The following is a 21,197-nucleotide window of genomic DNA, read 5'->3' as shown; positions in this document are numbered from 1 at the left end:
AACACCTGTAGACAGTGGAACACCTACTCCGTAATGACAATAAAGAGACCAGATGTTAGCTAGAGCATAAGGTTTATTAAGTTGGCTTTTGTTGTATGATGCATCTTTAGTTAGAACACAAATTTGATGTCATTCCTTTGTTCCAGCAGTCTAAAATTTTACATGTACAGTCCGATATTAGTGAGCTTCTTAAAATAAGACCGTTACTCGTGGTTACAGTACTGATATCCTTCAAAATCAGACTGTCTCAGGTAAATCAACAATGAAATTCAATAGCAGTGTTTTACGTACGATGTATGCCGAAAACAGCTCTGTATGAAAAAAAAAATATATCACACAGTTCTCATCACTAACGGGCTCGAAAATGTCAGATATTTTTTTTATACAAAACTGTTTTGGCATGCATCCATTACGGAAACCAGAGGTCATCTAATGTAATTTATTATCAAATCATTTTACCATTACATTAAAGTATCAGTAAAAGTTTATGGGTGGGTGGCTGGGGGGGGGGGGGGGGGGCTACATCTTTCTACAGGCTACACCTACGTATACAGAGTAAGAAGGTGAAGTACTTTAATATTTTAATGAGGAGGATTTTGTGTTGCATTTAACTTATATATCCTTAGGGGGACCACAGGTCACCTTATGTCTATATAACGTATATCATATATCTTTCAAATAACAGTCAATGTTGAATGTTTTTATCCTCTATAGTGCATTTCCAATACTTGGAGGGGTATTCTTTAAAAAAATATTTCTGCCTGTTGTATATCATTTCTAAAGGCTAAGTAGTGGCACTAGTTATTCTACTTTCACTTTGCGATTGTAATGAACTACATTTTGTAGCGGAGTGCACAGATTTGGTAGTTGTGAATAAGCAGGTGACCTGGGGTCCTAGTTGACCGTACGTTTTATCCTCCAAATTACCGGAATGGTCAATTGTCAAGTCGTACATAAAATTCATGTTTCAGCTTCGCTTTTATAGGATAACTTAAAATATTGAATCAATTGACTTGGAAATCAATAGAGTTTGTCCTTTTATCACACACACACACACACACACACACACACACACACACACACACACACACACACACACACACACACACACACACACACACACACACGTGAGAGAGAGAGCAGCGATGTTATATTCCCCTCGCAACAAGTTGTGCGAGGGGATAATAATATTCAATATGCAAACATCCTTTGAAAGGGTGAGGGACTCTTCGTGAAATCAAGTAAAACTAGGTTTTTGTCACAGATACGTTGCATTTTTTTTTCAAAGATTGGAGGAGGGAGGGGGCAAACAGGAATTGCAAGAACACCGAAGGCATATTTTTAAAAAGATGAATATAAGAGAGAACTTTTACATACGGATTTGTTTCAGGTTGCACACCTCTATTAATTTTACTATATATTCTTACCACAATTACGCAACTTTAGATACTGCAGCTGGTACGAGTTTAAAACAAACGTCTGGGAAAATTCCTCTTTACAACTTTTAAAACATTTGTTCCTAACCAATTTAGTAGCAAAAAACACACAGCCATCCACAAAGGCACGAGAGTTTGTTTACATCAAAGTTACACATGTGCTTGAAAATCATGTCCGAGCCCTTTCACCCCCCTGCCGAAACAAGTGGCATCAATAATTCAAGTGACATCGTATTTTTACAAAGGTTGGAAAATCAGGCACTTTACACGTTGTTTTTCATCTCATAAAAAGTACAGTCCCTGTCGCTGGCGGTAAACTCCTAAAAATGAAGGTGAATTCGGGAATTATTTTCCCTCGGCCATGTTTGTGAACCTTCGTAAAAATAGTGTTGTGATACCTTTATGTGTGTAATATTGTTAAGGTAGGCAAAATGACCTTCGAGTATGACCCACAAACATCCGGGTTTTGAGAATTATCATTTCATTCACATAAACTTTTTAAACCAATTATTGCAACACATCAACATGTTTTCTCTGCGACGTCTACGCAAACAATTGTTAATTGCAAAAAAACTGCTGAAATGTTCAGTATTGTGCTCAAGAAAAAAACCCCTAGGCATTTAGCACATGCACCTGATTAAAAAATAAAAACTGTCTACTTAATAATACACAACGTACACATCGCCACCATCTTTTATTTATCTTAGTCTGTCGCATCAGCTGGACGTTTCATTGAACCTCATCGGTAAAATTATTTTGCGATCCATTCCGTCTCCTGATCAGTCCATCAACAAGTAAGCTTACAATAAATTCAACCAATACGGTGCAATACAACTGTCATTAATAAAGATCATATTTCAATCTGAATAGTGCGCCTGCGGCATAGAAAAATGAAAATACAAACTTCATTCATCATTACGATCGCTGTCTTAATCGTAAAAATCGTATCAACGAATCTTGAGGTCTGTCGGTGCGATCAGGACTGTTGATATTTGTCAATATGGTAATTCGGCCTTTATACATGTAGATATGGCCTTCGGGGTCTAATTTTACTTTCAAATCATGGTCATCTTCCATCTTGATAGTTAAAAGAATTGTTGCTATTATTATGTCCCATCGCAACAGAGGACATCAGTTCGTAATGAGCGTATTGTTACATACATGTATTATATGCACGAACACGAATCGGGGACTCGTGTTGTGATGTTCGGATCAGATTGTACTCACGTTCGAAATAATAATGTGGGCAATTTCATCGAAACATTTTTTGTGGTATCTAAACGGGCAATGAGATCGTGATGGATTGCATCACCTGAATTATATATATTTGGACCTAACTGTTTCAAAGCTCAATAAATAGCATAAGGACTATCGACTCGCATCACCTCGTACCTAAGTCTAAATTATACAGATATTCCACGATTGATTTAGATTTGGCAATCGTAGTGTTAGTTTTCGCACAACAGTAGGGACCTGAATGTATAATAGTTCATTGTATTGTTTGGAGCTACGCGTACAGTTGTATAACTGCGAATCAGAGCTATCCGTACAGACAAGAGCTATGCGTACAGTAAACATTATCGAGGTATGGTCAGAAAAAAACGTTAGTTTCGATGAATGAATGGCTTCCCTCATACATGTAACTTTTTAGTCCCAAAGTTAACATAATAGAAAAATATTTTTACAACAAAAAACAGTATTTTTTGTCAAAGAAAATGAGAAACATTTTTTTCTACATTGTGATTCAATTTCTTATTGAGATTTTGTACCGTTTTGATCCAATACGATTTTGTCTAAATAGAAATTTCATTATTTTAACAAATTGAGACACTGCCCGTCCAGATATTACTTATTTATGAACTTTCCATCTACAATGAAAATACAGTACGCGGCGCTACATGTTTTCTCGTCTCGACGAACAGCGCTTCCAAAATTATTAAAAACTTCACTACAATTCCTATACTGTGTTGATGTTAAGAGCCCCTGCTTAAATATAACCTTAGTTTGTCTTAAACAGTTACTGTAACCTAAAGCACACTTAACAATGTCTTAGCAAAGTTATGTTTAATATGTCAAACGGTAAAAAAGGAATGATTTCTTTATGGAATTTGAATGAACTGATAATATATCATTAGAATGGTTTATTATATTGTTTATATATAAATACAAGCTAGTGTTACGTATGAGAGTATGAGAGTATTTCTGATATAAGATGGGGAAGAATTAATGGATCATAGTCACAATTTTGGTCACATTCTTTTTTCTGTTTTTATTATTCTAATTTTCAATTCCTCCTAATTATTTATAATTCTTTAGAAATGCATTAATTTCTAATGACCAAATGTTAGAGTCATTCGTGGAGTTTTAAGCAAGGTACAGGGCTCTCAATTCTTTGTCGTATAAACAAGGCACATGCCCTGTTTTTGTTAACATTGGTTCAATATACCAGTAAAACCTTTTCTATACCAAAATCGTGATTATGCAGACACAATACAGACACAAAACTAGTGGGTATTGTTTTTTTTTACAAAAAAACACATGTCTCCCCTTCTCCCAAAGGATTGTAATATGGGGCAATTTCAACAATTGAAAAAGAATAATGTTACCCAGACCCATCTTTTTCTTAATTTGACCTTGAGTAAAACATGGTCAAGGTCATATATAAATCAATAGTACACCTAAGTGTATTATTATTGTTCTTTGTTTAAAGTTTGAAGTCCTTCTGTCAAAGTATATTCAGGAGTTGAACAATGAAGTTTTTTCTAATTTGACCTTGAAATAAAAAAAATAGGTCAAGGTCAAAAATTTTGGTAAGGTTCAACTAGGTTATATACCATCTATCCATGATACAAGTTAAAAGTCTGTATGTTAAAGGAGTCTTGTGTTATGGTCCGGACAATATTTTTTATTAAAAGCTTGACCTTGAAGAACAAAATAGGTCAAGGTCAAAACTTTTGGTGGCGTGCACTCCTTCTCAATACCATCTACCTATGTTCCAAGTTTGAAGTCTTAATGTCAAAGGGTATTAAAGTTATGACCCAGACAAAATTCTATTATTTTTTTCTTTTTTCTTAATTTGACCTTGAGTAAAACAAGGTCAAGGTCAAATATTATTCAATAGTACACCTAAGTGTATTATAATTGTTCTTTGTTCAAAGTTTGAAGTCCTTCTGTCAAAGTATATTCAGGAGTTGAACAATTAAGGTTTTCCTAATATGACCTTGAAATAAAAATTCTAAGTCAAGGTCAAAAATTTTGGTAAGGTTCAACTAGGTTATATACCATCTATCCATGATACAAGTTTAAAGTCTGTATGTTAAAGGAGTCCTGTGTTATGGTCCGGACAATATTTTTTATAAAAAGCTTGACCTTGAAGAACAAAATATATCAAGGTCAAAACTTTTGGTAGCGTGCAATCCTTCTCAATACCATCTACCTATGTTCTAAGTTTGAAGTCTAAATGTCAAAGGGTACTAAAGTTATGACCCAGACAAAATTTTATTATTTTTTTCTTAATTTGACCTTGAGTAAAACAAGGTCAAGGTCAAATATTATTCAATAGTACACCTAAGTGTATTATGATTGTTCTTTGTTTAAAGTTTGAAGTCCTTCTGTCAAAGTATATTCAGGACTTGAACAATGAAGTTTTTTCTAATATGACCGTGAAATGAAAAAAAATAGGTCAAGGACAAAAATTTTGGTAAGGTTCAACTAGGTTATATACCATCTATCTATGATACAAGTTTAAAGTCTGTATGTTAAAGGAGTCTTGTGTTATGGTCCAGACAATATTTTTTATAAAAAGCTTGACCTTGAAGAACAAAATAGGTCAAGGTCAAAACTTTTGGTGGCGCACTCCTTCTCAATACCATCTACCTATGTTCCAAGATTGAAGTCTTAATGTCAAAGGGTATTTAAGTTACGGCTTGGACAAATTTGGATGAAGAAGAATAAGAAGAAGAAGAATAAGAAGAACTAGAGCAAAGCTCGTTGCAAAGCAACGAGTGGGTCTTCCGATAATGTCGAAGGTAAAGCTAAAACTGTCTCTAAGAAGCAGAGTTCTTAAACCAATAAACATAAGTAAATAAAACAAAAAGAAAAAAAATTCGAATTATTTTTGGTACGAGTTCACAAAATCAAAATGATTCTAGGTACGAATTATCAATAACATTATCAATTTCAAGAACGACTTAGCAAATACAAATCCGAATGTGTTTAAGTACGATTTAACAATTATCGATATATTTTAGGTACGAGTTAATTAAACTATGAACATAACATTCTTTTCTTTACCAAGAATGTGGAATCAAAATTTCCAGAAAAGTCAATTTTCAAACACCTATATCTGTGTAATGCATCGGCCGATTTTAAAACGGATTTCAGTTTTACATTAAACTTAATAAGCTTTTATTTTTGCTTTTATGATTAAAAACAAATTATCGTTCTAAAAAAGGTTACTATAAAAAGACTTTGTAGCATAGCCCTCCTGGCCCCTAATTTGAAGGGTCAGCCCCTTTTTTTGATATCAAATTAAAGGTCTCGCAAATATAAACATATTTTATGCAACAAGTGTTCACGAATTATTAACCGTTATAGAGATATCGGAACAACTGTGTTTTAGGGGCCGACCCTTCAACTCCTTACTGGGGCCACCAACGAAAAATGTATAGGTATCACATTGTTCACAAAATTATTTTCAGCAACTTTTGTTATACAATGTTTTTCAAAATATTTCTCCTTTTCAAGATAATATTGTTCAAAGTTTTGGACTTCTGGCCCCTTCAAACCCCTAATTATGTAACATATGACTTTAGTATGGTCCAGAATAGATGAACAGCTGTACAATGAACATTTTTGCTTCTATAAATAATAACAAATTATTTTTCAGTAAAGAGTTATTATATAAAGATTTTAGAGCGCTCTTGGCCCCTAATTTGAGGGGCTGGTCCCTTTTTCTTAATATTAAATAAAAAATCTTATTAATATAAACATATTTTGTTTAATAAGTGTTCAGAAATTGTTGACCGATTTGGAGATATCTTGACAACAGTGTTTTAGGGGCCGACCCTTAAACTCCTTACTGGGGCCACAAACCATAAATTTTAAGGTACCATGTTCTAAAGAACATTATTTTAAGCAACTTTTGTTCAACATTGCCTTTCAAAATATTTCTCCTTTTTAAGATATTAATGATCAAAGTGTTGGTCTTCTGGCCCCTTGAAACCCCTAATTATGTAACAAATGTTTAAAATAAGGTACTGTGTAGATAAACAGCTGTACAATGAACATTTTTGCTTCTATAATTAATGACAAATTATTGCTCAGTTAAGAGTTAGAATTAAAAGACTTTAGAGCCCTCCTGGCCCCTAATTAAAGGGGCCAGCCCCTTTTTATTAAAACAAAACAAAAGCTCGTGTAAATCTTAACAACTTTTGCATTACATGTTTTAACAAATTATCAACAGGTTAAAAGATATTTTGCAAAACGTGTTAAAATTTTGCCAAAAATTTTGGTGCCAATTTTTGACCTCGGGCGAGCTTCGGCGCCGTGCGCATTTTCCACAATGTCAAATACAGAGGATCATCTACAGACATTCATCTACATATTTTTAAATGTTTCACTTTTCTATACCCTTTAGTTTCGGAGGAGTTCCGTGGACAAAATGGTCCTTAAAAATTCACAAAATCCTCAAAAGCTCAAACCGGAAGTGACGTCATCAGCTCAAAATTTTACATTCGCAAGCACGTTTTATGTTCTATCAGTCCTGTAAATTTGGTGAAAATCGACCAAATAGTTTTTGAGTTATAGCTCTCGAAAAATGTCAGAGGAAAAATGTAGAATAATAATAAAAAGAAACCGTAGAATAACAAGAGGGTCTTCCGTTGGAAACGGAAGACCCTAATAAGAAGAATAAGAAAGTCGACAAAAACAATATGTCTCCCCTTTGAAAGGGGAGACATAATTCAAGATAAAATGAATAAATAATGGATTTACCTTACAAATTTATACAATTCAAAGCGATGGATTTCAGGAAACGTATTCAGTTAATTGTTGTTACTTCTTTTGTGACAAATATATAAAATAAATAAACAATCAGAAAAAAACAATAAACTGAAGATTTCAATTGTTTGTTAAATATTTAAGTACTCTTCGTATTTCAACTCGAACACTACTAAAACTTACACAAAAACTAGTCACAATAAATAGCAAAATGAACATACAATTGATTTCTTTTATCAAGAATTGTTTTGCCTCGGACTAGAATGTCTCGACGTCATTGGATGAATCGCGTCACGTGATTGCCTTATTAATTTCTTTACACGGCGAGCGTCAAAATTTATACGGCAACATGGCGACCGTAACGTTCTTTGAGCTGATTTTTTACACAAACGCTCAACCATAGTTTTGATTTTTAAGCCCCAAAATATTTAGAGTGACCCCCCCCTTTGCCCATGACGTAATATTACTATTCTACAATGGCATCCAGGTTTGAACAAACGACTGACAAAGAAGGTAAAAATTTAGAGAAATAATATAAGAATTTAATTGTTATATATTATTTTTTGTTTGTTTACATATAAAACTTTAGTTCCTCGACAAAACAAAACACTTATTAGGCTCCGCCTCGCCTTCTATGGACTTTACCGACCCCACAAATTTCTTTAAACAGTCAGTAACAAACCTAATAAGTAATATTGTAGGTCTAACAACACTTAAAACGAAGATGTTTAACTTTATGTATATCTAATGTATATAAGTATATAATGTACTTATACTATCTTGAATTTTGTGTTTGTACATTTACTTCAACCCCTATCTAATATTAATATATCAAGCACTTGTATTTATATAAACAATGTAATAGGACATAAAAATTTATTAATTATCAATTCATTGAAAATCAATAATTCATTTTAACACAAGCATGGCATTGGTAAATCCGCTTTATGTCACTGTATAAGACATACTTAGTTAAGACTTAGGGAGGCCATAGGATTCCATCCAAGTACTACTTATGTCCCTACTGACATATACGTAAGTCAAAATTATAGCATGCTTTATGTTACAAACCCCACACCATTGTGTTTTTACAATCATTTCAGAAGCCCACTTGCATACCATAAGGAAAAATGTTACAGCTGATTATGACCACTGTAAGCATTTTTATCAATTAAACTAAAACTGAGATATGGGTGAATATTAGAATATCAGTTTTGGGTAACATGTGTGATTAATAAACTGGTTCAAATGCTGAATTGGGATAATAAACAATAGTTATTCCGGCTGTCTATTTTGGGTAAATTGTCCTAATTAAGCACTCATCCTGTTACAGACTTAAGTCGAATGCAACTGATTCCTTCTTAACTGTTTTAGACTTAAGTTCCCTTTAAGTTACGAGCCCCAGGTAGAGATGACCTAATAAGTATGTCTTAGATATTGTTTACACACATTTAGAGGTTTTACTGTAATTATTGTACGACGTATAAGTATTGAAATTTGATGTGAAGGCGATGTAGCAAATATTTATATTTTTCCCCCGGACTGAAATGTTACATTTGCATTTTTAAACTTGACACGTGACTTCTGGATATATCTGAATGTCCGTTTGGTGAGAATTAATTTCGGCTATTTTGCCAAAGCTTTGCATACTCTCTTCGACATATAATATTTAATGATAATAGAATGTACGAACAGTATTCAAAATCAAAAGTCTAAAAGTAACATACAAAACAGGAGCATAAAACACGGACCTCTACAAAAGTGAGAGATAGGATCAGGTGCCATGGAGAAATGAACATCCCCTGCAGACCGGTCACACCCGCCCTGTGCTCTTTGTCGTACTCAGAAAATCGAAAAAAATCCGTAGACAATTCGGTGAATGATAATGGCCTAACAACAAGTATGAAAAACGTTAGTCAGCATTACACCTAGATTGTATTTGCTGACAACATCGTTGTACATGTATCGAGCATAGAACTTATGAAATAATGACTTTGATCGAGACTGTTGATAATCTTGTTAACCGGGTTTTCCAAAGGAAAAATCCGGTTATTGAAATGGTGACAATGGCGGGCGTTGTGCATATTGCTAGGGTTTCGGTTTCTAAACATTTATCAAAAAATACCAACTGTTGAACTGAGTGAGTTTTTGGCAAACTATTGCATATAGGGAAATCCTAATACACGGATAAGTACTACTACAATTTTCAAGATAGAAAAATGTTCTTTTGCATATCAATGAGACATAGATAAGATGTGTGTATATGGCTAGGGTTTTGATTTCTGATCGTTTATTAAAAATTACCAGCTGTTAAACTTAGTTATGTTTTGTCAAAATATTGCATATCGGGTAACCCTAATGTACGGTCAACTCCTCCTACAGTTTTCAAGAGAGGAAGATGTGTTTTTGCAGATCAATTTAAAATATATAAAGGTGTGCATATTGCTAAGATCTTGATTTCTGGTGATTTATTTAAAAAATACCAGATGTTGAACTCATTTTTTGGCAAAGTATTGCATATAGAGTACCCCATTTCTCTGGATAGGTTGTGATCATCAACTCATGATTGTCAAATGAATTATAGATACTGTTCACACAAAAGAAAACTCGGTTAGCTTTCACATTGACAGCTTTTTTAACCGGGTTTTCCAACGGAAAAATCCGGTTATTAAAATGGTGAAAATGGCGGGCGGGTGGGCGGGCGGGCGGCTGCCAAAAGGGTACCCTCACTGTACGGATAACTCCTCCTACAGTTTTCAAGATAGGAAGTTGTTCTTTTGCAGATCAATTGTACATATATCAGAGGTGTGCATATTGCAAGGATTTTGATTTCCGATAATTTATCGAAAAAATACCAGGTTTTGAACTTAGTCATTTTTTGGCAAAATTTTGCATATAGGGTACCCTCATTGTACGGATAACTCCTCCTACAGTTTTTAAGATAGGAAGTTGTTCTTTTGCAGATCAATTGTTCATATATCAGAGGTGTGCATATTGCTAGGATTTTGATTTCTGATAATTTATGAAAAAAATACCAGGTTTTGAACTTAGTCATTTTTTGGCAAAATGTTGCATATAGGGTACTCAGCTTTTCTCTTGTCTTGTTTTATTAACTTGTTTTTTTTTTCGTTAGTAGCTTTGATCGTTTTAAAAATTGATCATACGTAGAGAATGTCATTGCATATCGAATTAAGTGAATGACATAAATTCAATATGCAGGTGATGAGCGTATATTGCTACATAAGTAATGAAAGTTGGCGATAGAGAAATAAAAGTCATCCCGACACATTTCAGTGTCTGGGGCAGAAAAGGCAGCGGCGAAAGTTACTAATTATCCTGCAGAAGAATGAGAGAAAACGTTTAAATTAAAGAAATAATTTATCTAAACTACGGTGTGGATTGCCAGTCTGAAGGTAAATGCGAGGAACCAGAGTTGGCTCATATCACTGGCTATAAGTATAAGAACAAATATACATGATAAATTTAAGTAATACTCTCTCTGAGTTATACACGTTTTTGAGTACTCTTAACGTTAAGAATGTAAACAAATGTCAACAGAAAAAAGACATAATACCGAATTATCAGTCAATGATACAAGTCTATTGTAGAGTTTCTGAATAAACAGGTATCCAAGACTCCTTACCAGCACTACATTACTACAAAACCTTGCATAGCCAGAAAACATTACTACATTAAAAAATGTTACCCCACCATACAGCCAAAATTGTATGATTGTGCGTATTGTTAAAATGTATGATGAATAATGCCACAATGTAAACTCTTTAAATAAAGAACGCATGGCATTTTTTTTGAAAAAATAATTTTTAAACACTGTGCAGTTTAAAATGTTACAAACAATTGATAATAAAATACTGTTTTCAAATTCAAATTTATTGTTTTGATTAATGGTCATTTTGAAGGACTGGCCTGGAATTTGTAAAATTTGTTCTCGCTCTCTTTTCACGAAAATTAGAAGAAATTTAAATCGATAAAGCATGCTTTTCATACTTAACCGTACCTTCAGGGTTTTTTGGTGTCAAAACTGGTTCTTTCTTTAGACAGTAGACTCGAACATTATGCCATGTCTAAATGAAGCCCAGCGGAACAATGCTATTGATAGATTAGAAGCAGGTGTATCTCAGACAGCTGTAGCGAGAGTCTTAATGTAAACAAGAGTACAATTTCTCAACTTTGGAATAGGTTTTCGACAGCATGGGTCAACCCGTGACCTTCCAAGGTCAGATCGATCAACGGTAACTTTTGCTGCTCAAGACCGCTACACCAGGTTACAGCATATGCGTGAACGATTCAGAACAGAAACTTACACTGCTTCATCCATTCCTGGAGGGCGTAGGATCTCCGATCAAACGGTCAGACACCGATTACGAGATGCTGGTATTCGAGCAAGACGTCCTGTAATACCTGTTGTTTTGAAAAGGCAACATTGTCAAAACAGGCTTCAGTGGTTTCACACGCATAGCCACAGCAGTCACACAGCCACAACAGCGCTGGAATAGCGTTTGGTTCAGTGACGAATAAAGGTTCATGATATACCGTGCAGATGGTCGAGCAAGGGTCTACAAACGACGACATGAGCGTTTTGTGACTAATTGCGTCGAGAAAGTTGACAGATTTGCAGGCGGCAATGTCATGTGGGCTGCAATACATCATACCGGAAGAACAGATCTAGTACACGTAAATAGTAATTTGATGGCTCAGAATTACTGTGACGAAATACCTCATCAACACATTGTTCCAATAATGCAAAATAATGGCAGAATTTTTCAACACAACGCCAGCCCATTACAGACTTACTTCAACTTTCATTCAGACAAACAACATTACTAGATCTCAAACCCAGTTGAGCACATTTGGGATGAATTAAAAAGACGCGTCAGACAGCGGCAACCTGAACCCCTATCGTAGCAACAACTTGTGCAGGCGTTGCAAGCATACTGGACCAACATTCCCGAGCAACTGATCAGAAACTTGACGTCACCAATAGGCAGACGCTGTCAGACCGTTATTGATGCCAACGATGGGCATACAACATATTGGACATATGTGACCTTGATCTTTTTGATGTGAAGGAGACTCTTATTAAAAATGATGATTTAAAACTTTATGTGAGATAAAATTGATTTATTTAATATAAAGTATCCTATAATTCTTTTATCTTGTGTGCCTTGGTATCTTACAAAATAAATTCATGCGTTTCTTTTTATGAAGAGTATTTAATGTTGTATAATGTTTGTATCATGAATTAAAGCACAGTTCCGAAAAAAGTTATGTTCCCTAGGTTTAAAAGATAACATTAGGACAAAAGTCATAGATAACAATAACAATGTTTACACTATAATATTCATAACGTTGCATGGTAAATAACACATGATATAATCGATGACATGCATAATGTAATGGCTAATGTAGCGGATACTGTAAGGATTCCTTCATTGTCGTAAGAATGCCCTAAAATAGCTATTAATATGAATATTTAAAATTGATAGTTTTTTGAAACAGTTTTTTGAAACAGTTTTTTTTCTAGGACACATAATATCACATGAATAAACAAAACTAGAAGTACAAACTATCTCTACATAATATATTTGTAGTCTTACCCGATGTTTCAGGTTCCGTGTTTTGCGTCTGGTTTGGTTGCAAACGATCCATTTCTAAATTATGAAAATAGGCAACAGTTATATGATAGTGCTCTGTCTTAGACTTGATAGGCATAAATAGTTGTATGGTTGATATAAATGCACTTGTTTTGGAACTGTGCACTATGCTTACATATTTAAATATTAATTAGGCATAGTTTTTCATACCACAGCACTTTCATTATTAGGACCCCGCTCTATAGTGATCAGTCTGTCCGTCCGTCCTTCCGTCCATCTGAAATCGCTTGTCCGTAGCATATCTTCTCTCCTTGGCCAAATCTGGTTCATACTTCATCCCACAGAGTGCCTTTGGGAGAAGGATAAGCAGTGACCTTGAGCCATGTTTCTAAGTCATAGCAGAATTATATATAGGATCCTTGTTTGGGGCATATCTTCTCTCTCCATGGTCCAATCTGGCTCATATTTTACAACATGAAGTTTGTAGGTCAAGGTCATATTGTACCACGCTCAAATCCTTTCATCAGAGCATATATACTTTCCACTGAGTAAAGGGTGTTTTGTGATTAATTGCATCGAGGAAGTTGACAGATTTGCAGGTGGAAATGTCATGATGTGGGCTGCAATATTTCATTCCGGAAGAACAGATCTAGTACACGTAAACTGTAATTTGATGGCTCAGAAGTACTGTGACGAAATACCTCATCAACACATTGTTCCAATAATGCAAAATAATGGCAGATTTTTTTCAACACAACGCCAGACCGCTTACAGACTTACTACAACTTTCATTCAGACAATCAACATTACTCTTTTTTTGCACCTCCAAATCACAAGATCTCAAACCCAGTTGAGCACATTTGGGATGAATTAAAAGGACGCGTCAGACAGCGGCAACCTGAACCCCAATCGTAGCAACAACTTGTGCAGGCGTTGCAAGCATACTGGACCAACATTCCCGAGCAACTGATCAGAAACTTGACGTCACCAATAGGCAGACGCTGTCAGACCGTTATTGATGCCAACGATGGGCATACAACATATTGGACATATGTGACCTTGATCTTTTTGATGTGCAGGAGACTCTTATTAAAAATGATGATTTAAAACTTTATGTGAGATAAAATTGATTTATTTAATATAAAGTATCCTATAATTCTTTTATCTTTTTTGCCTTGGTATCTTACAAAATAACTTCATGCGTTTCTTTTTATGAAGAGTATATAATGTTGTATAATGTTTGTATCATGAATTAAAGCACAGTTCTGAAAAAAGTTATGTTCCCTAGGTTTAAAAGATAACATTGGGACAAAGTCATAGATTACAATAACAATGTATACACTATAATATTCATAACGTTGCATAGTAAATAACACATGATGTAATCGATGACATGCATAATGTAATGGCTAATGTAGCGGATACTGTAAGGATTCCTTCATTGTCGTGAGAATGCCTTAAAATAGCTAACAATATGAATATTTAAAATTGATAGTTTTTCGAAACAGTTTTTTTTCTAGGACACATAATATCACATGAATAAACAAAACTAGAAGTACAAACTATCTCTACATAATATATTTGTAGTCTTACCCGATGTTTCAGGTTCCGTGTTTTGCGTCTGGTTTGGTTGCAAACGATCCATTTCTAAATTATGAAAATAGGCAACAGTTATATGATAGTGCTCTGTCTTAGACTTGATAGGCATAAATAGTTGTATGGTTGATATAAATGCACTTGTTTTGGAACTGCGCACTATGCTTAAATATCTAAATATTAATTAGGCATAGTTTTTCACACCACAGCACTTTCATTATTAGGACCCCGCTCTATAGTGATCAGTCTGTCCGTCCGTCCTTCCGTCCATCTGAGATCGCTTGTCCGTAGCATATCTTCTCTCCTTGGCCAAATCTGGTTCATACTTCATCCCACAGAGTGCCTTTGGGAGATGGATAAGCAGTGACCTTGAGCCATGTTTCTAAGTCATAGCAGAATTATATATAGGATCCTTGTTTGGGGCATATCTTCTCTCTCCATGGTCCAATCTGGCTCATATTTTACAACATGAAGTTTGTAGGTCAAGGTCATATTGTACCACGCTCAAATCCTTTCATCAGAGCATATATACTTTCTACTGAGTAAAGGGTATATATCTATTTCGTAAATGTCCAATGTCATATGCTATATATCCGGGTCAAAATCTAGTAACATTTTAATGATGAAAAAAGTTAAATGTTAGATTTTCACTCGTAATTTGCATTGCAGACAACCACGGAGAACGATTCACTTTAACTTCAATTGTTTCACATCAAATGGACAAGAAAGTATAACCGGAACAACAAGTTAATTTGCGAAGAAGAGGATTGCATTATCTGGCAGAAAGAGCTAGAACCGCAAACCATCAAACATGATATTATCTTTAAAAAATTAAGATATTTTGATCAAAGCTACCATCAATTTGTAAACAAGAAGCTGAAATCGACGCGAAAAGCGTGGTCCGCATGCATGTACAGCATATATATATATATATATATATATATATATATATATATATATATATATATATATATATATATATATATATATTTTCATATTTTGATTGTTACTTTATCTTTTGAAATACATCTTTGCTAGCCAAGGGTTTTCGGTCCATTCCGCTCCCAATAAACCCTTGGCAGATCTCATTACGAAAACTTGGTGATGCGATCTAGCGAGCAACTTGAGTTGCGCCCCATGCATTTTTACATTTTAGTTGAATGAAACAACGGATAATATACACGCTACGTACTAAATACAGCTTTAAATCATGTTGACTAGCGAGAATCGAAACATAATTTATGATGCTATTAAATAGAAATGAAGATATAACCTAAAGAAAGCAAGGAATGTTTTATTTTTCATAATGGTGTTTGTACGTACATCTAATAACACCGGGAGTGCAAATGTCATAAATCCAGATATCGTCGTCTTGAACATAAGAAACAAAATATTTTTGAGTCAATGCTCACTAGTGATACCCCCGGTCGGATGTGAATATACAAAATAAGCAAAGTCGACGTTTAACACGAAGTTGGCATCCGATTGGTACAAAAAATATTCCACAGTTGCTAAGAAATCTCTGACAAAAATTTGTTTAAAATTTTTACTAAAAATAAACGAAATCGTCATTAAACAGGAAGTTAAAGTGTCTTGGAAGTCTAACAAAAAGTTATGTTTAATTGGTGTAATTTTATCTATAAAATATTTTTTGGTCCGCAGAAAAATCCCTTATAAATGAAAAATCGGGGAAAAATGCGATCTCCCTTTCTCACACCTTTGCGACATCGAAAACAAACTGTTTGCGGATGTGACGTCACAACACAGCTTTGGAGCTATTTTTAAAGTAAACACTTTGAAGGAATCCTCAGATTTTTATCGTTAAAATGAGTGGGAAAAGCAAGGGACTTATGTGTTAAGTAGCAGCCTGCGACAACACAGGAACGCGGGGCTCACGCAAAGCGCGAAAAACTCAGGATAAGTTAAATAAAAACAAAATGTTTAAATCGGTAAATCGTTAACGATCAATTAAACAATGCCTTTATACTATTTTCTATAAATAATCATGATTTCAAATAATTTAAATACTTATAACATCACAAACAAAATGTTATTATTTATGTGCAAAATTTTACAGATTTTGTCAGAACTGCTGCAAGAAAACAACACTCTATCTTCACAGCATAAGATACAGCAGACCTTGTGTGACCAATAAGATCCCACTTTGTTAAATACAAATATAAAGCAGCTATCTTAGCTACTTGTTGATTTCTTATCTGTTAAAACATATGTCAATAAGTGATTAGATTATTTTACATGTATATCATTGCTTTTAACGCTACAGTGATTCTCGTCTTTTATAATTGACTAAAAGTTTGAAATAGTTTATAAGTTAATACATGTAGATAGTTTAGTAACTAGCATTTTCTTTTTAAAATATAAATATGGCGCAGTAATTTGAACATAATTTTGAGTTTAGGAACCTGAAGAAGTTGCTACTTCCTCAACTGTGTGCCAACCCCAGCACCAGTGAAAGTTGGAACACGAAGCATGACAATTCAAGGTAGTGCAAAGATTAAAGAAAAAAGGTAAATTGTAGGAATTCACATATCTGTGTATATAGCAATACATGTTTATCTCTAGTAAGTATCATGTATATTTGGTCTTTTTTAACAAAGAATTATTGTTGTTGTAGAAAATGCATATATTCTAATAAACTCAATAAATGTTAAAAAGTAATACATTAAGCATGCTGAGCAATAACTCTAAAACATTGTGGTAATCTTATAGGCTAACAAGCTGATATGAGGCCAAGGGTTAGAAGTATATGAGTCAAATGCAATGGCACATATATCCCCTCCCCCAATACCAAGACAAGACAGAGAACCAGCGAGAAATGAGTCTTCGAGCAGCAGCGAGGAATCCAGCGAGACAGACAATGATAATGGGTCTGATTATGAACCATCCTCTACCGGATCTGGGGAGTCGAAAATCCAGGATGATCAGTAAGTATGGTTTGAACAATAAAAATTATATGATGTATATATTTGAAAATTTATTTTACAATTGTTATTTTTCTGTCTTAATATTGACAAATACTGCATATTATTAATTTTATGATAAAAATGATGTAAATTACCATCATTTGCCAATCTTTTAAATAGAATTAAATTGATTCCATTTTTTGTTTTTTTAGGAATGATGTACACAATCCTTTGGAAGAAACCAAATTCATCGTCTCCAAGTCCAAGCTGATGGAGCTGTTTAGTCTCGGAGACGTCATTGACTTGCTGTCGATTGTGTTTAGAGCTGCTTGGACGAATGGTGAAGATAGTAGCTGATTGCCAGTTTTGTTGTTTTTAATGGCAGTGGTGCAGTCAACCATATCTTTGAAACCTTGGACTATCTGTTGCTATTCTCTACTCAGGTGCCTTTGCAGCCAAAGTCTTTAGGGTCCTGCAGTGCATGGGAGAAGTACCAACACCCAGAGGACGTTTTCTTTCCACCAGTCGTCGATTTTGTTCCCTTCTGTGGCTTGAGTATGGGACAAGCATCAGAGGGATTACGTTAGGATGGCAGAGGAAAGAGGGGAACCATTTGTCCTCGGTGGAGATGGCAGAGTTGACTCTCGTGGACACAGTGCCAAGTACGGATCCGACAGCACCATCGACTTAGAATAGGGTATTGTTGTTGATATTCAGCTTGTTCAGGTAATATTTTTTCTTATTTGATAAAAATGTTAATAATAATTATCATGCATTTTCATTAAAGGATCTACAATTATAACTAAACTATGGTGTACCTGTAATTTTTGTGATTTTTTAACAGAATGTTTTACTAACTACAGAGTAATCAAGTGAAGAACAGTAATGCCATGGAGAAACGAGGACTTGAGCTTGCTGTGAGATGGCTTCAAGAACATCAATTGCAGATTGGCATCATCATTACAGATCACCATCTTCAGATCCAAAAGTGGATGAGAGAAAACCTTCCACAATAACCCACTATTATGGCAAGTAGCAAAAGGTAAGCAAGGTGCCAGAGAAGTCTAAATTAGTCTAAAAGAACCAACAAGTCCATGTTTATGTTGCAGTATTACAGCAGTTCATTTCATTATTTTTTTTTATTCAGGCTTAAAAAAGAGGATATTGGCAGCACCAAAGCTTAAAGAATGCGAAGACATCACCAGGTGAAACAAAAGCTTGACCAACCATTTGTACTGGGTGACAGCCTCTACGCCAGATGGGGATGAAGATGTAACGTGGGACAAGTTTGAATCGAAGAAAATCACATCCATTATGTTCATGAAAGCCACCGTGATGTATATCCAACCCATGCTCATGAGACCCTTGATTGGGACCAGAGACGAAAGAACTGGATCAAGCCAGGTGAATTAGTACACCAGTTTTCATCTTCAATGTTAATAGGAATAGAAACAGTTCACATCATGTGACTTTACTAAATTACTATAGAATTTTTGTTCTTTATTTTCTTTTTCATTTTTTTTTCCAGACACAAAGCCAGTGAAAAGCTATCAGAGATCATCTTGTTGAAACAAATGCAGAAAGATCGTTTTCCCTGCATCAGACTTCACAGGTCAAAGCTTTCCACCATAAACCACTTTGCAACCAAGATGGTTTCGTTTTCCTATCTTGGAATGCACTGTAGGGGTGTAGTATTTATATACATGTAATAATACATAAAAAATGTATACAATGTAAATGGGGTGTGTCATAGACATCCATATTTGTTTTTCATTGCAAGCTTAAATACACTGTATTCTTCATTCCAATCTCATCGATGTTTTAAGGTTGAGGATTGCTGCCCTTCATTTTATTGAAAATTCTTCAAGACCCAGTGCCACAACCAAAGAGGGTGACTTGCAATACAAGATTTCATATTCAAAGTTCAAACATGTGTGCGAAAGAAGAGTGTTGCTCCAACTTATAGTAAGCACATTCATCTTCTAATAGATGGCTTATTGGTAATCAAACGACAATGTGTCAGGTTTTATTTATACTTTTATTATTTTTACATAAATGCAAAATAAAACAGTTTATTATGTACAGTTTGTTTAAAATGTCCACTATATTTCAGGATATACTTCAACCTTTATGCTGGAGACACTATATGCGGTAAAAGGAGCCTGCAATGATCCTGTTTCATGTTTGCTAGCTGTACAGCCACCTTTATTGTGTAGCGGATTCAGCCATCCTGAAAAAGAAGATGTCATACTTCACCTCCAGTCAAGAGTTGCAAGCAGAGAGATAACAGGATAGGAAGTATTGTGATTGTATTTAAGTTTTATTCCCCATCATATACATTTATATTTGTTGTGTAAATTCAACAACTGTTTTTTGTCATTTTGTATATATTGTTCACCCTCTCCCATTGTTGTTGTTTTACCTTTCCCTTTTGTATATGAAAACATGAAAGCAGAGTCCACGTCCCGTTCCTGGTTGCATATAATCTGTTTAGTCATTGAACTCAAATTTTTATGTAACTGATGCTTTCTTTGTTATTATTTGTATACTGTTTTATTTTTATTTTTTTAAACATTGTTTTATGTTGCATGTGTATTTTTTTTAAACAAACATACTTAATCTGGGTCTTGGAGCCCTCTGTCCTGGTTGGACTGAAAAGTCTGTCTAATCTTAGTCACTGCACATGCAAAGAGGGGAACACAAATGTTTCTTAAATTCCTAAATAGCACCAACACCACCAAACAAGCTGGCGATAAGCTGTGTATCTTTGTCTTTAATAAAAAGCATATTTATGAGTATAAGTTGATGAAACTTCAATATATGTATAAAATAAATGCTACAATTATACAACCTACTATTCTGTGGTTGTTATTGATTCTCCATACTTGGATTTGTACTGATAGTACGCTGTCTCGAGTACGTACTCGTCCAGAAAAACTGGTCCAAACCCAGGGTGCTGAATTATACAGGACAACTGATGAATAGATCCCCTCTTGTCATCAATCTGTTGTACTTCTTGGCAGCAGATGCTTTCCTTTACCGTCGGCATAGCTGAACAACAGTTTCACTAGCACCTAATTGAGTATAACAAAAATAAATAAATAAGGAATACAGATGTGTCAAAACTTAAAAAAAAAGTTCAACTTTATTTCTAGAGATCCATAGATATTCCTTATATATAAATATAAGATGAATGTGTCTATAAAACAGGTCAACCAAGAACATAAATGCGAGTGTTGCTCCAAGTTTGATCAATACTGGAGCTAAAAACGGTTTACTAAAATTCAATTTTAAAAAAATGTGGATAATATTGATAAAATTACAGAATCCTTTGCTATCATTTGAACAGATAAGTGAGATTTTCAGTGTAGTAACTATGCGTCAATCGGTAAATTAACCCTTTTGGTTAATTGTGTAGAATTATAAATATTAGTAATAAGCCATGTTTGAAACGTACTTTATTTCAAATTTGTCTTGGTTTTCAGATTGTTTCATATTATTTATAAACAAAGCTTTTACACGTCAAAAATGCCGTACCAGTCTGTATTTCCTACTCTGTCGACGATATCATCCTCGGGGTTGTCCCTCTGGACTCGTCTGATTCGTCGTAACTGCTTGCTTCTGGC

At 34.5% G+C, this 21,197-nt stretch overlaps 2 protein-coding genes and 1 pseudogene across 5 annotated transcripts in view; 2 read left to right on the top strand and 1 right to left on the bottom strand.

The window, feature by feature from the left end:
• LOC128183730 (uncharacterized) overlaps positions 1–21,197 on the bottom strand; it is a 555,994-nt gene that overhangs the window by 263,140 nt on the left and 271,657 nt on the right. The gene's annotated exons all lie outside the window — the stretch shown is intronic.
• Positions 1–21,197, top strand: part of LOC128183731 (beta-1,3-galactosyl-O-glycosyl-glycoprotein beta-1,6-N-acetylglucosaminyltransferase-like) — a 440,095-nt gene that overhangs the window by 159,487 nt on the left and 259,411 nt on the right. The window lies entirely within an intron of this gene.
• LOC128183739 (uncharacterized) lies at positions 18,200–19,888 on the top strand (annotated as a pseudogene).

This window comes from Crassostrea angulata, chromosome 5 (assembly GCF_025612915.1).
Source record: "Crassostrea angulata isolate pt1a10 chromosome 5, ASM2561291v2, whole genome shotgun sequence".
NCBI classification, from domain to species: Eukaryota; Metazoa; Mollusca; class Bivalvia; order Ostreida; family Ostreidae; genus Magallana; species Magallana angulata.
The sequence above is the reverse complement of the archived record's forward strand: the minus strand, read 5'-3'. Positions and strand labels throughout refer to the sequence as shown.